The following is a 7,240-nucleotide window of genomic DNA, read 5'->3' as shown; positions in this document are numbered from 1 at the left end:
GTTTACTGCATGTAAAAAATGAACTTCAGGAAGAAGTCAAAATGTTCGCTTGCACATGAATGAGCATTTGTATATGAGCGATGGCTCAGCAAATAAATTGTTTTCGGGATGCGCAAGCGCCGTAATCGGCATTAAAATAAATATTCCAACCGCTTATCTCAATGGTAATGATTAACCAAACGAGCATTTTTAAGAGCGTCACCTCTTAATCATCACGTTTCGAGATTTCGTGGGGTCTGCTACCACCCTGAGATCAAAGCGCGATCTGTGGCAGCAACTATAAATCAGCATATCTCGCACTGAGACTTGTAGCGCCATCTACCACGACCGCTCAATGGCAACGCAAGTGTGTTGCCATTGAGCGGTCGTGCATCTACAATAGAATTGTAGAAACAACCACCTGCCGCCACGGCCAATCTCGAGGGGAGCGAACGCCTTTCTTCTTACGGCCTTCGCAGTGGGGTCAGTTTCCGCCTCCCGCCGCACCTCAGTGGGGTCGCCACTGCCCCACCGCTCCACCGCTGCGACCACCGTTCACTCCGAAGGAGAACGCGCGCTCGCTCTCAGTTCGGCCCGCGTCAGTGGTAACCGTCAAGCCTTTATATTTTGCCTCTTACGCTTCACGTAAAGACCACGTAGTCAGCCCCTTTGCTTGGGAGAAATCTGAAACAACGGATTAACGCTCGAGAAAGGAAAACAGTAGCACTGAAAAAAAAAACACACAGCAGAAGAACAACGTAGGACAAGCGGAACATACGGCGGGGGAAAATTGCGAGCAATGCAAAACGTGTCAACCACAACTTGATGAGATAACGGTTCTGGGCAGGAGCGGTGAAAGTAAGGCACGGGAGGTTTTAGAGGCGTACCACATAAGAAAAAGAGGAAAAGGTTGTGTCAGCGATACATCTGTAGTTGAGTTCCTTTTACCCCTTTTTCTTCTTTGATGTCAGCCTGAAGGGGAAAGGTAGAAGTAGTTGTTGGATGCCGACGTCTTGAGGTTCAAAACTTGCTCAGTCACAATACTCGAGGAACATCAGGAAGTAAACTTTTAATCACATATAAAATAGTTAAGACAGAACGGAAGGTACAACAAGGAGAACAACCATGTACATACTGATTGATCCGCAGAGTGACCAGACGAAATCAACCCCCGGTCCCACCAAAACGTCTTCTTTTAATCTCTAAGTCCCCGCCTTCAGTGCGGACACCAACCAATTAGGTCAAAACACAAGCACTCATCCAATCAAGGACCGGGGAAAGGAAAACACATTGAAAAGGAGACAGAGGAGAGTAAAACACGCCAAATCAAAGATTGGGCAGAGGGGACAGGTTATTGTCACGAATACTAACAGTTATTCCCCTCTCAGATCACTCCATCCTCCCGCGCGGGGCGGCATGTTTACTTGCTTAAAGAGCATGCGGAAACCGCACAGATTGTCGAATGCCATCCCCGAGGGCCACTTAAGGCGCCACTGCTCCCCAATTCTTCTTGATGCACTCACGTGCACAGGAAGTGCCTGGCAGTCATATGGAGCTCACAGTGAGCATGAGGAACGCGTCTCCAAAATTGCCTCCTGGCCACACACTGCACGACCGCCGCGCGGGTCGCGCCTTCGCCAAATGCAGCCGGCACAGCCTGACGGCCGCCGATTGGCCGCGACGGCTTGTGACGGATTTCCGGTGTATTTTTGTTTTGCGCGCTCAGAAATGTTCTGAACTGCAATAAACAGTTCACAAACTAAATAGAATCAATGCAAAAAATACTAAGCGAGATATATATTTTATGCCAACAAAAATGTTTGATTGTTATGACAACTAAGTAGACAAGATCGCGCCCAGCAGTTCGGTGAAACGAGCCGTGAAAGCAAGCACCAGCAGTGGGTGTAAAGAGGTGGCATAGGCGCGCACGAGCGTTGCGCCACGCGCTTCGATGCCGCTCTGCTTTTTTTTTATTAAAGCGATGTTTATTGCCTCAGGGCATAAAAATTATGAAGTGCCGTTCTGCTTCAGCGTGGTCAATAGACGAATTTAGTGACCTCATGGCTGTGCTCCGTCGTGCTTGTTCCTAGTTGCTGTTCCTCAACCAGTCGTCGCGGAATGCTGTGCGTCATGAAAGTCTCGGTTTGCGTGCTCTATTCACCTGCGTGAGCTCTTCACTCTTTAGTAGTGGTCAGCGAGATGTTGGCATGCTGCTTGACGAAAAGATGTTTATCCTTCAGGCCTGCGATTGCCTTACTGTCTTGCCCATGACTGTTGTACTGGGGCGCGATTACGGATCAGTCTCAATCGAAATTGTCTCAAAAAGTATATCATTTGGCTCTCTCCTATTGGTCGGCGGCCATTTTGATTTTTTTCGTCACTGACTGACGTCGTAAATGGCGCAGAAGTGGTGACGTTGACCATCTAATTATGCGAGCAGATTGAGACGATTTTTTGAGACTGGAAAAAGTAGTATCAACACGTTTGAGACAGAAAATGGCGGCTGTTTACATCGTCGTATACGCGGGTGACCGCGCGAGCAACGGTGTCGGAGGGTGCATGAAGACGACTTTGACGCGCGGGAGAGTTATTTCGAGGAGACTGCGCAGTGTCTGTGCGACGAACTCGCCGTTGAACTGGGAAGTGCGCGGGTGAGTGCGCTGTCAGTGGAGCGGCAGTGCTGTGCGCGCTGCGCTTCTTCGCCTCCGGTGGGTTTCAAGGCGCCGTTGGAAATGAAGAAAACGTCGGCGCAGCCCAACCGACAGTGAACAAGCCTTTGCGGCGGGCAGCGGAGACCAATGTCAACGTTGGGTAACAGAAGGGGGGTGTTCGCTTTTCGAGGAGACCCGAGGGGAAGGCGGCGGCGAAGGAGGGCGTCCTTTGCCTAAACGTTCGCCGCGGCAGCATCTCCGGCGTCGTCGGGTGTGTCGATTGGGCACTCATCACTATCAAGGAGTCTGGGGGCAGTGCTGCGAACGAGCCGCAAGCGGTTCTACGCTGCGGACGTAATAGTGAGTATACCTCGGCCACTGTTTTTGACCGCATGAGTTCAAGTGCTACAAGTGCATGAGCTACAAGTGCGGGCCTCGGCAGCGAGAGTGAGTACGGGCTGTGCTTGTTTTTTCTCAGATCTGTGGCGCGAACATGTGCATCCTGGCCGTGGACTCGCGCTGACCCGGATCCTTCCGCGACGCGTTTGTCTGGCGGCATTCCGAGGCGGAGGAAGGCCTGCTGGACGACGGTGATTTTTTTTCTGGGTAAGCAGTAAAATAGCCGTGTCACCAGTCGGGCGAACTCAGTCACATCTATTGAGCTCCAGCACTATGCATTTGGCCGGATCTGCTAAAGCTACAAGAATCAGTCTGGACAGTTACACAAATGCAGACACTTTACAGTATGATACAGTGTATTGCCACCCTTTCCTTTTGTTAAATATAATTGCAGCAGAAACACAGGACACATATTACATTGTTGAAATGCATAGCCTTTCCTGTTGAAGAAACCAAAGCAAAATGCACCTGACAGCGCTTGTGTTTTGTAGGCAATCATAGCGCATCATTTATATGAATATGGTGGTAAAAGACTGACCTTACAGTAGTGCTCACTTATAGATCTAAATCCTGCATGTATGTATGCTCTTGAATGTCATATTCAGCAAAGCCTGGATGTGGGCTACTTGGCGTGAGTTTTCTACTGTATAGCAGAGTGTCCTGTAATGCTGTTGAGATCACTGAGAAAGGACATGCTTAGCTGCATCATTTTTTGTTATGCAGGAGACTATGTCTACCCACTGGAGCCATGGCTGCCTGCACCAGTTGCATGACATTACAGACCTGACTCAGCAGAAGGCCTGTACAACACGCCACATGCTTTCACACAATTTGTGGCTGAGCGCTGTATTGGTGTGCCGAAGAGCTGCTTCCGTTGCTTTCAAGGACACCGGATGCACCAGTGCCAGTGGAAGTGGACAGTGTGCATCATCACCGCACGTGCTGCACTTCACAGCCTCTGTTTGGATGTGCCCATATCAGCAGAGGGTGCAGGCGACACTACCTCTGACCCAGATAACAACGGGCCACCTCTAAATGGTGGCTGCCTCGTACAGACAGGATCCCTCCTCACCTGCCTCCTGAGAAGAGCATACGGTGCTGTACTTTTGGCCTCTCTAGGACGACCCGTCTCCAGAGGAAGGCGTACCGAGGGATGGTGCAGCGGCAGTTGCGATGGAAAATCTAGCGTCCAGAGACGACTCACCATGCTGGCATATAGAGTCATATCAGGCACTCTTCCCCTGTTGCCACTGTCATTTCCTTGTGTCATTGCACAACACACATCTGCAAGTGTGTGAGCAATTGTGTGATGTGGTTGTGCCCTTGGCCAACCTGTGTGCAGCGAGAAGCCAGCAGTGACAAACAAGTGCCCCCACCGGCTGCCACTTCATTTTCAGTATGTTTGCTAGTATATCTTCCAGTCCCTCAGCAGCGTGTTGCACAGTCTCTTCCTGAAGACGGAAAAGGTGTTGAAGCAGCTCGCCCAATTTCTGAAAAGCATCATTTTGAACTCTCTTTTGTCAATGCCCACCTGCCCCTTCTCTGCTGTCTCCTTCCAGCTTGGTGGAGTGCCTGTGGTCATTACCTGTGTGACGAACATGCATGAACCAAACGTGTAGTGCTGGAATAAGGCATGAAATATTTGTGATGCTTGTTGGAATCAAAAAGCTGTTTTTTATTGCATCATACATTCAGTAAGCGCGTTTATTTTTTTAGGCACCGCATTTGACACGAGTGTTTCTATTGCAGAAAAGGCAGTGTACATACAAGCATACTTTACCTTGATGTACAATTACCGTATGGCATTTCTGAGTGCAGTTAAGAAAAAAAAATCTGAAAAATTGAGTTCAAAGTGCATGTTTTCTTTCATACAGAGGCTACCTGTACAATAAATATGGCATAGTACAGTGTACATGATGCATTTTCCGGACTACAAAACATTTTGGCACATATAAGTAGTGTAAATACCAAAGCTAAGCTTTTAGCGTAATGGTATGTGGCTAGGGGTTTCGCTCTGTGCTAAAAGCTGTACCTACTGCAAGGAAACCGCTGTACAACAATGCATAATAAAGATTGTAAGGTGCAGTGGCTACAATGACTGCTGAATGACTAGAACATCTTCACTGATAGACAAAGATGTGTAAACATCACAGACACATCATCAAGGAGATGGTGTGTGATTAGAGGTTAGTTTACAATCACAAATCATGCAACACCGTTACTGGAAATGCTCTACAGCTCTAAGAATATACAGGCAGCTCCATTGTGGGAAATTTTGAGCACTCGGTTATTGCCCCATAACTGACACCTAGCTTGGTTTGCGTAACACAGGGCTATGAAGTCTTGTCCATGATGACACGAGACGGTGACAATGCCGAATGGCCGGACAAGCTCCTTGTGCTATCATATAATATGTGTGATAAGTGCAACTGCTGTCAAGCTACTTTTCGCCTAGGTATTTAATGTCCTAGTCATTTTCAACTGGCTGTTCCCTTTCAAACTGGAGTGGCTTGTATACAGGGTGTCTCAGATATGATGGACCATAATTAAAAAAAAAAAACAAGTGGTCTTCCGACCTGAAAGGAAGTGCATGTTAGAAGCTATGCAAAGTATTTAAAGCCCTTCAAACACTGCCCTCACCAAACCCAGTTATACCAACATCACTCCGCCTGCTGAGCAAAATACAATATTACACATCACTGCCCTGTCCTACCTGCCTCACTGCCCTGGATCATATGCAATTCAAGCGCTGTGTACCAGCAAACATGAACAAACTTGCTCAACTTTCTGCCCAGTTGCAATTAGCCTCTATACAAGCAAACTACTTCTTTCCAGGTTGACCCTGGATCTACTACATGATCAGTAAATAACGTTAATAGAACAAGCTCGTTCTCTCCTCGGTGACAATAGCAAAGTTATCAAGTGCTTCCTTTCTCTCTAAACAAAGTGGAGCATAAGCATCACAATTTCTGCATCTTGCACAGGAAAAAAAAGAAACTACGGCAACAACTGAACATAAACCGAACGGAGCTACAAAAATACAAACGAAACATCAAGTGCTTAGCCCGATGTGGGCGGCAACACTTGATTACGAGGCAGAAGAGTGCTGCCACAGAGGCAGGCCGTGTCGGCTCTCATTTCCCGCACCGAGATTGCAAGCTATCAGCAGCTGCACCTGTCTGTCGGCAGTTGCTTCTATGTGATGATTCATGGTTTTCTGGTATTTTCTAAAGAAAATAAACAGAACCACACGTCACTCGGCGATCGATAGGCGCCGACCGAGAACACAGACTAAAGTTGTCTTCGTCGATTTTCGAGCCGAGCGCTGCTTGTAAGTTGATCTCGGCAGGCCCGTAGCATTCACTGCCTTCAATCAGATTTTTCTGCGCACTTAAGACATCCGCAAAGTACCTTGATTTTAGACGACACGCGAAAAAACAGGAACTAGCCATGGAATCAGCTGTTTTCTTGCAGGCCGCCATGTTCACGTTATGCCACTGCCAGCGCGCCCTCATGGCAAGAGAAGTTAACCTGCAGCAAATTTAATTGCAAAACTGAAAATGCTTCTAATTTTCCTTCATGTTGTTGAGATTGCAACACAGTTTACTACCAAAATAAAACATTGTTTGTTTTTTTCATTGCGTTTTTGTTCATTTTCAGACTAACATGTTCACGCTATACCGCTGACAGCACACCTTCGCGGCAAAAAAAAGTGACTGAACAGCAAACTTAATTGCAAAAATGAAAACACTGGTTCTTTTGCTTGGTGCTGTTGGGTTTCAAATACAGTTACTTAGCAAAATAAAGCATTACTCGTTTTTATTCACTGCGTTTTTACTGCAAAACATTAGTCTACGGTCCCTTGTCGTGCGATTAGTGGTTTCGGGGCGGAGCCCACCGCCTCCTTGCTCCGCATTGGCCGATTCGGCGGTCGGCATTTCTCGGTGTCGTCATTTTGACGTCACTGTCTCAATATTGAGACAGTTTTTTGAGACTGATCCGTAATCGCGCCCCTGGTGACACTGCAGGCGGATGTCACTAGCGCAACCCGCATTGATCTGATTACGCGTTTTTGTTGGCCGTCACCTTGTGCGAAGGGAATATCGCGGCGCCCACACGAGCAAAGTTGTCCTGCACTCGAGATTCAAATAATTCCTTCTGTAGCTCACCAGTCAACAGGAATATGTGTGTTCTTCACTACTTGTCCCACT

At 47.7% G+C, this 7,240-nt stretch overlaps 1 long non-coding RNA gene across 1 annotated transcript; it reads left to right on the top strand.

Moving 5' to 3' along the window:
• Positions 1-2,274: 2,274 nt before the first annotated feature.
• LOC144116109 (uncharacterized) lies at positions 2,275-6,599 on the top strand. The gene is made up of 3 exons (XR_013311735.1): positions 2,275-2,990; positions 3,109-3,236; positions 3,753-6,599. It is a non-coding gene; the product is annotated as an uncharacterized LOC144116109 (long non-coding RNA).
• The last annotated feature ends 641 nt before the right edge of the window (positions 6,600-7,240 follow it).

The sequence above is a fragment of the Amblyomma americanum genome, chromosome 1 (assembly GCF_052857255.1).
Source record: "Amblyomma americanum isolate KBUSLIRL-KWMA chromosome 1, ASM5285725v1, whole genome shotgun sequence".
NCBI classification, from domain to species: Eukaryota; Metazoa; Arthropoda; class Arachnida; order Ixodida; family Ixodidae; genus Amblyomma; species Amblyomma americanum.
This window is presented reverse-complemented; position numbering and strand designations above follow the sequence as displayed.